General features: G+C 40.6%; 1 protein-coding gene across 2 annotated transcripts in view; it reads right to left on the bottom strand.

Annotated features, from left to right (window-relative positions):
• Positions 1–15,026, bottom strand: part of CACNB4 (calcium voltage-gated channel auxiliary subunit beta 4) — a 235,307-nt gene that overhangs the window by 219,322 nt on the left and 959 nt on the right. The window lies entirely within an intron of this gene.

The raw sequence follows: 15,026 nt of genomic DNA, 5'->3' as shown, positions 1-15,026 counted from the left end.
TCCCTTTTAGGCAGCAAGCAGAAATGTTCCAGATAGCGGCTGCTCTATTGGAGTGAGAATAACAGAGGACAAGCCCCAAGCTAATTCAGGAGATACTTGAACTGTGAGTGCAAAATAGGCTGTTGTTGTTATTGCTGTTGTTTTGTGGAAGTTTGATTATCGTACCATCACCTAACCTATCCTGATTAATACATCCTGGTTGAAAACAGCTGTTCTAAAATCTCTCTCTGCATTACAGGACACCAGAGAACCACATCCATCACCTGGGGAGTTTGGGAAATACTGATGCCTGCGTCTCCCCCATGCCCCATAAATTCTGATTTAACTAGGCTACATGGCCTGGGCATGGGGACTTTTTATACTGCCCCAGTGATTCTAATATGCAGGTTAAGAATCACAGATGTCTGTGGACCATATTGCAATGACTCCCAGTAATTGCTTTTATTGCACTGTACTCCAGCATGATGAGGGATATTATCTATATACTGAATGATATTGTAAGAAATAACTCCAGAATTATGATAAGGTTTCATTTGATGCCTTACATAGTGTCAACTTTATGAGAACATGGGAGAAACTTCTGTCTAGTCTCAGTGTGGAAAGTATTTGTACTTTTCCTTTTATCTTTGGACTTTGTAAAGCCTGTAAATGCTCCTGCTGTCCTCTCTGGGTAGTTCCTAGAAGCTTCAGAGATAAACTTGAGGCCCCCAATGAGCAAGTAGCTAGGATTTCATTGGCACACATTCTGTGCTTTCAGTACATTGTCTTACTCTTTATTTTCCCTTTGGTTCACGTTATTCATTTGTGATAACACACAAGGAACTTAAACCATGTCCAGAACAAAGCAGTATATAAATGCTTTTGTAAATAATAAGTAAGGAGCATGTTTCGCTGACTGAAAGAGGGGTGAAAAGAAAAACAGTCAAATGCACCAGCTTACCCAAGGCAACCTGAACACACAAGGTGTGTTGTAAACAGATGCCCCAGAGCCCACCACTTAATTTCACTTAAAAACAGAAATCCCTGCCTCACATACTAGAATACAGGGAGCCATGATGAACTACCTATGCAAAATATCATGTCTCGAGAAACCAGGGATAAGCAGAAAAGTCAGTACTGAAAGCTCTTAATGCAATGCTTTCAAACAATGAAAATCAATCTTGTGGTTCTACTCACCTAGAGCAAAGTTTCAATCTGGCAACTTTTGTTATTCTTATTATAGATGTAAAGCCCCATTAGCTCCTTGCTCTTCCTGGTGGCTTTAATAATCTTAACAGCAGGAGCCACACTACTCCTCAGCGACTTCCTCTTAATAGCTTCCAGGATGAGAGTCTGAGAACCATCTCGCCACATTTCACAAATACTTCATTCTTGACAACCCACTCTATACTTTGCATATCCTTTCATTCTGTGTGCATATGCCTGAAAGAGTTATAACTTCCAGCTCCATCCAAATTAGCTTTCCTCTTGTGAACTTCTCCACATCAACTCTTTGCTACATTCTTAAAAGAATGTCTTCATCTAATACTTCCAATAAGTTTTGATAACTCTATGTTTTATGAGTTCATCTCAGCAGCTACATGTCACAGGACTCCCAAAAACACTACAGAACAGTGTTTTCTAAGACAAATGCATTGACCACACACATCTGTGGACACAGACATAAAGTGCTATAATACTAGAGCTTGAATGAATCTCAGAGGTCACCGAGCCCACCCCACTCAAACCCCCATTTTACAGGCAGGAAAACAGAGGCCCTGAGAAATATTAATTCAGGTAGTCACTCTTATATTAATACTTGGGTAGTATCCCAGAAACCCATTGTTTAGACAGTTATTTGAGACTTGATACATATTTTCTTACTAAGAAACAATATTACAATAGAAAGTCAGACTCCCATATGAGCCTACAAAATTAGATCTAGAATAGATGGTAGTGATGAGAGCACAACAATGTGAATGTTCAGTGTCACTGAACTATTCACTAAAAAAATGGTTAAAATGGTAAATTTTGTCTTATATGTATTTTACCACAATTTTTTGAAAATTCCTACTTAACCCACAAACCAGGTGAAACATGTTACACAATGAAGAAGGAGCAAGAGAAGGAAGAAATCCCCATTACCTTGCCTGGCTCTGCTTGAGGGGCCTTCTCTGAGTCAATATCTGGCTAACTACCTCTACAATAACCATATTCCCCTCCATCTACCACTAGCTCCCAAAAATTCCCTTAGGGAACTGATCCTCCCCATTCTCAGCCTTGGCAGTGGGGACCTCGGTCTCTTGTCTAGAGTGGCCACCTACTGGCTTCAGGCAGTTCCTTGGCTGCTGCAGTGTTGATACATGAGCCATTTCAGGCTAATAAGATTCAAGGTGTGTGTGTGTGTGTGTGTGCGTGTGTGTGTGTGTGTGCACTGCAGGGGGAGGACAGCATGTCTACCAAACAAAAATACTATTTGTTCTGCTGGAGCCACCACGAGAGAGGATATCTCCTCCTATGGACAGGGCAATAGATGAATGGGAGATCCTGAACCATTGTGGCCACTGCTGCCGCCAATGACAGGTCCTAACCTGAGACCTAGGCCAGCACACAGAACTGAGCACAGAAGAGCTAGGCAACATTAAAAGAACTGCAGAGAGAGAAAGGGAGAGAGAGAGAGAGAACAGAAACCCCAATGAAGTCATGAATTCACAGAATGGGCCACATCTGAAGTCAGCCAGACCTGCTCCAGGATTTTTCACTTGCATCAGCCAATAATTCAGTATTTTGCCTTAGCAACTCAACTTGGTGTTGAGTTTCTGTTTATTTGCCACTGAAAGATTCCCAACAAACACAGCTCCAGAACAAAGTCTGAAAAAGACCAAGTTTGATCCTCATCCACCTTTTCTAAAACCAACTCCCACCCACCACTGTCTTTTCTCCCCAGGCATCCAGTGCCCTCCATCTGTCCAAGGTCCCATTCTGACACCCCACCCAGGCCCACACTAACTCCCAAAGCACTTCGGCTCCATCACCTTTCCCTTTCCTCTTACTTCTTCAACACCATGGTTTCCAGTGCAAATTGGTAAAGCAAAAATCAAGAAAAAAGCATAAATTATTAAGAGTATGTTGCAGCTGAGGTTAAAAGGGATTTAAAGTTTATCATTGTCTACATCAATTTGTGTAGGTCAACTTATATTTGAGTCATTGCTAGAATTGAGTCTTGTGGACAGTCCCGGGCAGAGGCAGAATGAGGTCTGTCCCCCAGTGTAACCCTACAAAGAGAGGTGTGGGCTGATAGCACACAAGTCTGGCTTTTCAAGGCAGTCTGCAAGATGCAGGGCACAGGAGGTACTACCCAAGGGCCCGGGGGACAGAAAGAGACCCAGAGTGGAGAAAGTCTGGAATACAGCTTGAACGGAGAAGCTGAGAACATGGTGCCCTTTGCCACCTTCTAGGTTTTGACTGAGAAACAGCTTCTCAGTTGGAAGGAAGTAGTGTTTTCACAAAGGCAGAGCAACTGGAGCAGGAGAAGCCTTCTCCAAAGGCTTGTGGCAGCAGAAATCAGTGAGGGACAGAGTAATGAGCACCCTGCAGATTCACAGAAAGTAAGCAAGGTGTTGAGTTCCTATGACGACCGTTAAGCAAGATGAACAAGCAAAATGGGGATTATTAATGTTGATCCCTTATAACTTTTTCTTTTGTTCCTCTTTGCTCTTGTCCCACAAGACATGTTAGAAACAACGTCCAGGCCAATGAGTCATGGGGACCTCCAGGTTACACCAGGGAGAATTTAACAGGTTAACAGTCAAAACAGGATGTCAGGGAGTGCCAGAGAAAAAGATCTGGAGCCGTATTACAGAGCTTCACAGGGGAGAAGATGCTAGAGGGGTTTGATGGATAGAAAGATCATCATCACATGGAAATGGTGAGACCTCTTCCAGGAGAAGGAGTGGCATGATGGTGGGGTTGGGGAGAAGAATGGAGGGGAAAGGGTAGGATCTTGGATAGAGAAGTGAGGGGAGGACACTGTGTGGAAGGACACACTGCCCCAGAGACCCCAGGGCCTTTCTGGGGGAGCACCTCTGCTTTGTTGTGCTGGGCTTTTGTGAGACGGGAAGATGAGCATATCTGTGAGCAGTGAGTCAAATGACAATAATGTATGAATGACTAGCACCCCTTAAGACTCCTGGGAGCATTCACATTTTAAAAATAGGCTGCTCAGTAACCCAAATCATCTTAAAACTGTTCGGATTTCAGACAGTGGAGGAAGAAGAGAAGTGTTCGGGGTGGGGAAGCAGGAATTCTGGGGCAGGGCACCACCCTGAGCAGGGTCCCGCCCCAGCCCTAACTTCCCATGCCCACCCCGAGGGTCTGCTCAGCTTCCGCAGTGCTTCCTGGTTCTTCTCAGCGTGGGGGCCCATGGTTTGGTGAACACTCCAAGGCCTGTTTTCTGTTGTTTCTGTTGCTTTAAACAAGGCCACAGTTGTGGTAGGAGGCCTGGATAATGGTGGGTATTTTTAGCATATTTGTAAGTCAGACATATTTAAGTTTTGTCTGCTTGTACTTTTTAAATAACCTGCCACACTCATTTAAAAAATAACATCAGTGAATATACTTAATGTCACTAAATTATACACTTAAAATGACTAAAATGATAAAATTAAGATTATGTGTATTTTACCACAATATAAAAAAGCATAATTTTTAAAAAATACCATTGTCCTTCCTTTTTTGCAATTAAGTCTTTGTACATAGAAGTATTAAGTAAACAAAATACTTAGAAACATGAAATTTACATTTTATTGGGTTAGCCTAAGCCCTGAGCATCACTATCATGTAGAAATAGCAATAAAATAATAACAATAACCACGGTACACATTATTACTCTTACAATGTATATTTGACACAGTTTTTAAAAAGATATTATTTGGTTTAGTTTCTGTCTGTATTACAGATTAAAAGAAATATTTATGTTACATGGAAGTAAGTAAGCACAACAGTCAAGACCGAATGAAACACTGAGCCTTCGCTACTTCAAGGTCTCCCTACTACATGAGACAAAAAGAATAAAAAAATCCTCCAAACTAAATCACTCCTCAATCTTTCTGAAATCAGCAGAGAAAGTTTGCAGCTGACCTATTTCTCTGCCACAGGACTGTGTTGATAATTGACTTCTGTCCCCCAGGGAAGTGCTCAAACATAATTGAGTGGCACCTGCCACGTAGAGAGTACAGTTCTATGTGCCCAATAATTCCCATAAATGTTGTACTTAGCTTAAGAGTCAAGCATTCTGCTTTCTTCTGAACTGCATCTCTCAAGGAAGAAATATAATTACCAAAGCTGAATTATTATGAAGATCTAGATAAAAGATGGGAAATATTTTGAATTATAAGTACCCAAGACATTCCTATTACTAAAAGTTACTGAAAATGATGGCAGTAAGCACTCATGTTGTTCTGACAGATTGCAGTAATCCTGTTCCTTCTCATCCCATAATGTCCTCTCTTATAGATGAGAGCCACTCAGTTTTGTTCAATACTAAGAACGAGGAGGACAACATCAGGGGTGCGATTTCCATGCAGGTTAAAAATTCTGCTAAAAACTACCTAAGACTGTAGCTCCAAAATAAATGTAAACATGAGATACCCCATTCAACACCGTCACTTGAAAAGCCATCTGGGATGTGGGCTTGATACAAGTCCCTTTCCACCCACAGGCCAACATCTGCATATCTAGGCCAGGGGCTCCAACTGGGAACCCTCAGCTGGTGTGGAGAACATGTCAATGAAAAACTATGGAGGCAGTCACAAAGTTCTTAAGTTATTGTATGACGCCAGTTACATGAAATGTCCAAACAGGCAAATCTATAGTCACAGAGAGTAGATTAAGGGTTGCCTAGGGCTGGGGTAGGGAGAAGGATGGGAAATGCCTGCTAATGGGTACAAGCTTTCTTCTGGGGTGATGAAAGTGATCTAAAATTGGGTCATGGTGGTAACAGAATACAGCCTTGGGATTCCTGAATGACTTCCCCCTTTCTGTTACACGCACACACATACATACACACACAATGAGGCCAATAAGAAATCATGCCTGCAGAGCACTCACAGTGATTATTTTACCCACCTGACTTGGAAACACAATCAGCATATGAGTTGTTAACACTGGCACTAGGCCATTTGAGAAGAAAGTAGGAGAGTATGATAAATTCATCTACATAAATTACTACGCACTTCCATTACTGCTGGTCTTTCCTGTATTAAAAAAAAATTCCTAAAAATTTTTCCCTAATTTAAAAATAATTAATATAATATTCAAACACAGTGGACACTGCAAAACTTTACCATTTCTAGTGATTCTGATAACCAGGAAAAATGCAGATTCTTTTCAAGATTACTACTATAGCAGGGGTGTCAAACTCATTTCACTGGGGGCCACATAGCCTCATGGTTGCCTTCAAAGGCCAAATGTAATTTTAGGACTGTATAAATGTCACTACTCCTTAACTAGGGGCAAAGCGCTTGGCGCTGCTGCCAGATAAAACAAGGTGGAGGGCCGGATTCGGCCCGCAGGCCTAGTGTTTGCCACCTGTGTACTATAGCAATTAAATTGCCACCCTGGACAAAGATACTCCAGCAACAGAATAAAACATAAAATGAAGAATAAAATAGGAATGGTTTGTCATCCAAATGATTGCAGTAAAATGATCAGAAAGATCTAGTCATGTGTAGCCTAAGTTTTATAGTTCCTCTCTCCTAATGCTTTCAGTAGCTATAAAGAGCAAGTGCTGAATGCCATCCCTTCAATTCAAGTAATTTACCTGTGCTCTGTGTAATAAGAAAGGATATGTTAAAGAAAATAGCAAAGTGTGCAGAGGGGCATGTCTACACTGGTTAAAATAAGAACTACCTTCAAGGAATTTCAAATCTTGACCTATGCACAGGCCAGGTGTTGATCGTGCATCAGCCTCATCTATTTTGGGAAACTGGCTGCCATAGCACACAGCTTATCACTATTTCCTCGAAAGCAATACAAGTACTCCCCTAAAACTGAATCTCTGATTTAGCCCTTTCATTAATTCAGGCTTCTAGTTCTAATCCTACACTCTCTCCTTGCCCCAGTTCACATGGTTACATCCATGTAAAATTCATGATGCTTTGCTCTGTAGTCTGTAACTTACCTTCTTTCTAGGACAGAGTGCGGAATTTTACCTGAACGTGTTCCTGGTTCATGAAGTATGAGAGCCTGTAACTGTGAAGGCAGGTGCTTAAGTCAGAGTGTGTGTTTATGGGGGTGCTTTGAAAATAAAAGCCTACCTCTTCTTGAGACTTACTAATTTCATGATTTCTAATCTGGAGAGGCATTCTAAAGAGAGTCGATTGCAGATGTTTAAGGCAGTGCTCTGCTTAGCCCACAGCGAGAATACTGGTCAACACCTGGGTTCCTAGGAAGTGAAAACATCCACAGGCTCTGCCTGCAGAACTCAGAGGATCTATGTTTCTGAGTAAACACATTGCTCCTGGGAAGGAAGGTCCAGCAAAGAGGGAGCAAGCAGAGAGTGGGACTGCTTGTGGTCCTAGGAAGAACTTCATTTCAAAATGTTGCTTAAAAAGCATGCAGAGGCCAAACACAGAGAGCTACAGAGAGAAACGGGGCCTCCTGCCCACTCCCCACATCTGTGGATGGTTCCAAGTCATCAGTGAGTCTGGGTGACTTGCAAGCCCACTTGCCCTGGTTAGGGTTTACGCTTTCTTCTGAGTCTGAACTGCAGAAATGAGACCAAGAACAGACCAAACTCAGAGGAAGATGATGAGCTTGATGATGCCATGGCCTCAGCCAGAAAAGATGGGTCGGACCTAGCTTTGCTGGACCCACCTAACCCCATTGAGTTAGTAGACTCACCAGGACTGAGGATACCAGTTTCCACAACTAACCACTCCACAAGGTTTGACTAAAACTACATTCTCTCAGCTCCACCTTTGCTCTGTCCCTCAATAAGGAGCAGTCTCTGCTCCTTGATCTGCACATGCAGCATTAAGGGGAGAGCACAGCAAAGCCAAAGGCATTCTCAGCTTGTTTCCACACAGCACCCTATGACTTTCTAGAGAGATCAAGATTCAAATCAGAATTTATCTAAGTTTCAATAAAATGTCACCATCCTAAACGGATGGAGCTTTTTCTTGGACAAAAATAACATTTAGGGAATTCTGTGTGCCAAAAACAGGGACTTGGAGAAAAGCAAAAATTACTGGTTAACTGGTTCGCTGCCCAATAATTAGATTTGTCAGTCAGGAGCTTGATCAATTCAGCTCCACTTATTCAAAGCCAAGAGCAAGAATTTGCCACGAGAGGCAGAGTTCTTTCTTGCTCTATCAGATCTCAATTTGGGAGATGCATTACTGAGAAAATTCAGAAAGGAAACGGGTATAAACGGGTATTTTCCTTAAAGTTTGTTGTAATTGGATTATACCATTTAGCAAGGAAGTTCTACTTGCAGGTCAAATAAAAACTTTCAGTTTTGCTGGTGGAAAACGATTCATTATTGTCTTCCATGCAACTAAAATGTAATAAATGGCTGTGCCAGTCCTGGCCTGTTTCCCTTAGATTTATTCCTCTCCTTTCCCTGCTGTGCTTTCTATCTCAGAGGGGCCTAGGCTGGTGGGCTGTTTCCCAGGCTCCCATGTTAGCTGGCTTCCACGTACCTATGCTCAGCCAATGGAAGGCTCTCTGTGGGGCTGGGGGAGCGAGGGTGTGGGTTGAGGGCGGAAAAAAGCAAGAAGCCAGTCTCCCTCCCATTCTCTCCACCTCAAGTGGCTCCTTTGACAGAGGCTGCATTTCTTCTGTGTGTCTCTCACTCTGTCTTTTAATTGAGATATAACTGACCGATATCCTTATATTACTTTCAGGTGTACAACATAATGATTTGGTATTTGTGTATATTGCAAAATTATCACCACAAGTCTAGTTAATATCCATCACCATTCATAGATACAATTTTTTTCTTGTGATGAGAACTTTTAAGATCAACTCTACTTGCAAGTTGCAAATATTTGAAACAGTATTATTTATTAACTGTAGTCACCATGCTGTATATTACATCCTCAGGATTTATTTATTTTATAATTGGCTGAAGTTTCTATCTTCTGATCCACTTCACCTATTTCACCCATCCCTACCTCTGGTAACCACCAATCAGGTCTCTGTATCTATAAGCTTGGGGTTGCAGGGGGAGTTGAGGGTGGCGTTTGTTTTTTATTTTTAGATCCACATAAAGATGAGGTCATATGGTATTTGTCTTTCTCTATCTGGCTTATTTCATTTAGCATAATGACCTCAAGGTCCACCCATATTGTTGTCACAAATGGCAAGATTTCCTTCTTCTAATGGCTAATATTCCACAACATATACACCACAATTTCTTCATCCATTCATCCATCCATGGACACTTCGGTTGTCTCCTTATGTTGGCTATTGTGAATAATGCTGCAATGAACATAAGGGTGCAGATAGCTTTTCTTTTTTAAAAAATGTTTTATTGATTATGCTATTACAGTAGTCCCAATTTTTCCCCTTTTGCCCCCCTGCATCCAGTACCCCCCACTTCCTCAGGCAATCCCCACACCATTGTTCATGTCCATGAACATGGGTAGGTCCTTTGTCTACTCCATTTCCTATACTGTACTTTATATTCTCATGGCTGTTCTGTAACTACCTATTTGTACTTCTTAATTCCCTGACATCTTTTTGAGTTAGTCGTATTTTTGTTTCCAGAAGTGTAATTGCTGGATCATATGGTAGTTCTATTTTTAATTTCTTGAGGCACCTCCACACTGCTTTCCATAATGGCTGTACCAATGTAAATTCCCACCAGCAGTGCACAAGTGTTCCCTTTTCTCCACATCCTCACCAGCGCTTGTTATTTCTTGTCTTTTTGATAACAGCCATTCTGACAGGTGTGAAGTAATATCCTGTGTGTCTCTTGCTCCTGCAAAACAGTACCCCAGTGATTCCAGCATCTACCAGGTGATTCTGGCCCCTGGGCTCCTATAACAGTTTCTTCTCCTTGTCCTTCTAGCCTAGAGGTGATAGTGGCTCCTCTCTATTGCCAACATCTAGGTTTAGCTTCTCTGTCTCATCACCTGTTTAACCATGTCTCTACATTTAAGTCCCTCAGTTTTAAAAACTCAAGTAGTTTTGCTTCTTGGTTAGACTCTGGGTAGAACAGTGGCTGGTAAATAAACACACCAGGACAAACAAACAGTAAAGCCTCCATGTAACCATGAACAATCCAAACAAAAATTCCATCCCATGTTAAATTGTGAAAACAAACTCCTGTCTCCAGATCCTCTGGTTGTTGCTTTGTTCTTCACAATAACATATAAATTAAGAATACCTCTAGGACCTACAAGGAATAAGCTCCATATGTCCTTTCCTGTGTCCACATGGATGTGTGTTAGTTTGTCTGCCTTGATTCTTCAGAGATGATAATGTTGTGGTGGAAAAACCATAGAATCTGAGACTGTCTCACTATCAATTGGTGTGACTTTGGTAAGGCCTTTATGTCCTTTGGTTTCTGTTTTATTTATCTGAAAACAGGAAATTGAAGCACTTACCCTCTGCAACCTCCTCCTGTTCTAAAATTCTGTGAGTCTAAGTTTATGGATAAATTTTGCATATATATGTCTCTACGCATATGATTATTCTTAGAGCCAGGCACAGAGTATATCCACCTTGTCTTGATGAATTTGCATTTCACTTGGGAAAACTTTGCATTTCATCAGAAAAAGGTGTCTATAATCAGTGTTCAAATTACAACCCAAAGGATTTTTTTTGCCAGCCTGTTTGGTTATAGTATCAACTTAGTAGATCTCTAAGTACAGTGTGGGTTCACTGAATTATTGTAATGATCATTGGATTAGCATACCTTAAACAAAAAAAACAAGGTTCCTTGCTCAAAGACAGATGGTTCCAAAGATGTCTGCAGCAATATCTTCCATTCTTCATGCTCTTTCATAAGGTGACCTTTCTCTACTCCATCAAAATATAGAGTCTACTCACCCTCCTTTTGAAACTAGGCTGGCCCTCTGGTCTGTTTTGACTTAGAGATTGGAACGGAAGTAGTGTCAGATACCTTTTGATACTAGATCCTCCCAAATCTGTAGCTTCAGCCTTCACTTCTGGTGATGCTCCTTCTAGGAACCCAGCCACCTTGGAGCTTAAGCAAACACACAGGTAGAGAAAAACTGAGCCCCCTGCCAAAAGCTCTAGATCAGCTCTCAGCCAGCAGCCAGCACCAGCTGCCCAACCACATGAGCAAATGATATTTTAGTCCTATCAGCCAGCCAGTGCCCAGGTAAAATCATATAAAGCAGAAATGTCTAGTCAGCATACAGAAACTTTTTTTAAAAAGTGTTGCTTTAAGCCACTACCAGGGGTGTCAAACCACAGGCTGCATGTGGTCCAGGATAGCTATGAATGTGGCCCAACAGAGAACTGTAAATGTACTTAAAACATTATGAGATTTTTTTTTGTGATTATGTATTACAATATATTTAATGTGTAGCCCAAGACAACTCTTCTTCTTCCACTGTGGTGCACAGACGCCAAAACCTTGCACACCCCTGCAAACTTTGCAAAGGTTTGTTAGAAAGCAATTTTTCACCATTAAGCAAAAAGTTTAATGTGGAAGCATAACTCCATGCCTAAAATATACCAAACTATTCCTTTATCCATCTATTCCTTCATTCATTCCAATGAATAGAGAGGTGGTCAAAAGTTAGGTTACAGTTGTGAGAATGCAAAACACAGAGCTTATTCTTGTATTATTTATTAATTATTGTATTATTCTCCATACGACCATGGCTACCCCTGTATTTACTGAATATCTGCTACACTAAATGATGAGGGTATAAAGGAGACCAAACCAATCATGTCCCCGCCCAAGTGGAACTTATTATCTAGATAGGGAGAGTGACATTAACAGAGAAATCTAATTACATGCTAAATTATAATAGTGGCAGTACCACTGAGAATGTGCATAATGCTCTCTGGGATGAGGTGCATGATTAGGGAATTGACCTCATCAAAGAGGTTAGAACAAGAATGATGACTCAAGTTACATCGCAAGGAAGATTAAAAGTGAACCAGGCAGAGGGAAGAGCAAGAACCCTTCAAAGAGCGGTCTCAGCATGTGCAAAAGGCCTGGGACAGGCAGGAAGGTGGTGTGTCCAGAATTGAGAGCTCTGGGCTCAAGATGAGGCTGGTAGGAGTCAGGTTTTCTGAGACTTTGCAGTCCCCATCAGGGCAGACTTAACAAGGACAGGTCAACAAACCAATCCCACTCTGATCAGATTTTCTCTTTAAACCCCAGTGGGGAGAAACCTGGACTGCTCCACCACACAAACTATATGTTCAGTGAGTGACACCCACGGGCATTTCAGCAATCAGCATGTGTAGACATTTTGGACATGCCCTCATTCCTTGCAATATTGCTGCCATACACTATGCTATACATAAATAGTTTCTTTCTATACATCTATGTCTCCATAACTAGACTATTAAAATCCTTTAGGTATGGGGTCTATGCCCCATTCATCTTTTTCATTCCTCCTTCATAGTATCTAGCAGACTGCTGGGCACATAGCAAATGTTTAATAAGCATTTCCTTAGAATATAAAATATGAATAAATAATTCATTCTTAAACAGCCTGTCATAAGTAATCTCCTGGGAAAAAGTTTCACAGCCTCCCCTGGAAAGCTATTCCAATGACAGCAACAGTCTTAGGAAAGTCTTACTATAAAACCTCATTTCTTTCTAATTGTAGCCAGTTCTTGAGTTTCATCCTCAATGAAGACAGAGAACAATCCATATCACTTCCAAAGACCACCTTGGTTTGAAGATCATTACTGGGTCACCTGTACCTCTCTCTCCTTTCACTGGCAAAATACCAAATCTTCTCACCTTTCCTCAAAGAAACCACTTAGTTGCTTTCTGGATTCATTCCAAAACCTCCATCTCTCCTAAACTGTGGAGGCCAGCAATCTAGTAAATCAGGAAACAAGGTCAAGAATGCCTGAGGGACTTTGAGCGCCGTCCTCAGAGGCAGGCTCTCTTTCTCACCGCTTGTCGTCAGGCCAACTCACATGTGTGCATGTGCAGGGATGTGCACATATATACATCTGTGCATGTATACACACAGAACACTAGCATTTGCACCAGCTCAAAGAATAGACATTGTTTTATTCCGTGAGTTTGCTAACTGTCCTCTGCTCTTTACCACCAGCCCAGTCTTATCAACCTGATTTGACAAATCATTTTTTTTCTTTTGGTGAAAGTTTCCTTCCCATGTATTTGTAAATAATATGACAGAGAAATTAGCAGCACTATTTTTATTGGTATGGTCACTATCTTCTTCACATGCAAAAGCATCGCACAGACTGGGAAATATCACCATAAAATTCCAGCACTCTGATGCATCAAGAATTCAAAAATAATAAATCACTGGTCATTTAACAAATAATGAAGCTCTAATAACACAAAGAGCTGTTGTGCTTTAATTTTTTTTTGACATTTGGGTAAAAACTGTTCAGTTTTATTTCAAAAATACATTGTTAAACATCATTTGCAATAATTTTTAAACCTTCTCAAAGAAATTAAAATCCCTCAGTTATTTTTATTGTAGCTCTTATAGAAATCTGTGTTACACCATTGAGATGAGATCATGTGTAAGAGGTTTACTGAACTGTAAGTGCTTAAAAATTATGTATTTTTGCAGAAAAAAATATGGGAAGATTTTGTATGTGATATAATCACAACCAATTCCTCAACTTAAATGGGACAATTTTATCAAATTAACAAATCCCAGTATCGGAAAGACTTATGAAATAATGTTTGTTCTAAAACTCTGCATTGGTTTCAATTACTCCCAAAATTATTTATTGTACCATGCAATACTTTTCATATTTTTATGGCAACATATACCAGCATACTAAAGAAGAACTTATACATGTATTATCTCATTTAATCATTTATTGGAGCAAATTGAGGACAGAATAGAATTAGAAAGAATATTGATTATTTTCTTTGTACTTAGTAAAATAAAGCATTAGTGAAGTGATGGTGTAGATGAATTCAAAAGCATTTAGTCGAATGCTGCTGTATAATTGGTAATTCTAAGAATTTTGCAACAATAAAACACTACCAAAAATAGGTACCTAGCAAATAAACAAGAATAAGATCTGTCATAACTAAAACAATCTTTTTAAAGACGAAGAATGTCTTTGCCTTATCAAACATGTAAGAAATCTAAGCACAGCAAAGGGAATGGAATGTACTTTTAGAATTAATTCAGAATCCAAAATATATTCATTTTAATAATGCACATCTTAGTGCTCAATGAATTAAAGTAGTAACAATTTTTGCCAATGCATAAAATCAATATCTACATAATATCTAATTATGCTTTATGGACCATTTAGGAAGGGTTTGAGTCCAATTTTGAGTCTAACGCCCAGTCATTGTGGATAACCTGTTCAAATTGATGAGATAATCTCTAAAGAAACACAGCAAAGCTGTTATCATAGGTTAAAAACAGATTTCACGATGCTAAATGCTCCGAGTGACCTAGACATAGAGTGAAAAAAACTTGCCAAGGTCACTCCAGCAGTCCACAGTGGAGCCTGGGGTAATAGCATCTTGGTGCAATGACCAACGTCCTCCCCAGGTCACCACTAACACACACACCTTGACAGCTCTGTTCCAAAAAGATATCAAGGTGACTCACTTTTTTTTTTTTTCTTTTTTGGCATGATCTTCCTAGCACCCAGCAGCTATGTAGGGGTGGTTTTATTTACAACACATGGACAGAAGGAAAATTAAGGACTAATTTCCTGGGTCAGGATAAAAGGCACCTAAGTATTCCACATAACCTGCGATCTTCAGCACACACAACGCGCACAGGAACCATGCAGAAGAAAAACAACCACTAAGAAACAAACAGTAAGTGTGTTACCACCCAGATCCCAGGAACTGAGTGCCGACCTTTGCT

Source organism: Phyllostomus hastatus, unplaced genomic scaffold, assembly GCF_019186645.2.
Source record: "Phyllostomus hastatus isolate PE091 unplaced genomic scaffold, TTU_PhHast_1.1 phas_contig_1, whole genome shotgun sequence".
NCBI classification, from domain to species: Eukaryota; Metazoa; Chordata; class Mammalia; order Chiroptera; family Phyllostomidae; genus Phyllostomus; species Phyllostomus hastatus.
This window is presented reverse-complemented; position numbering and strand designations above follow the sequence as displayed.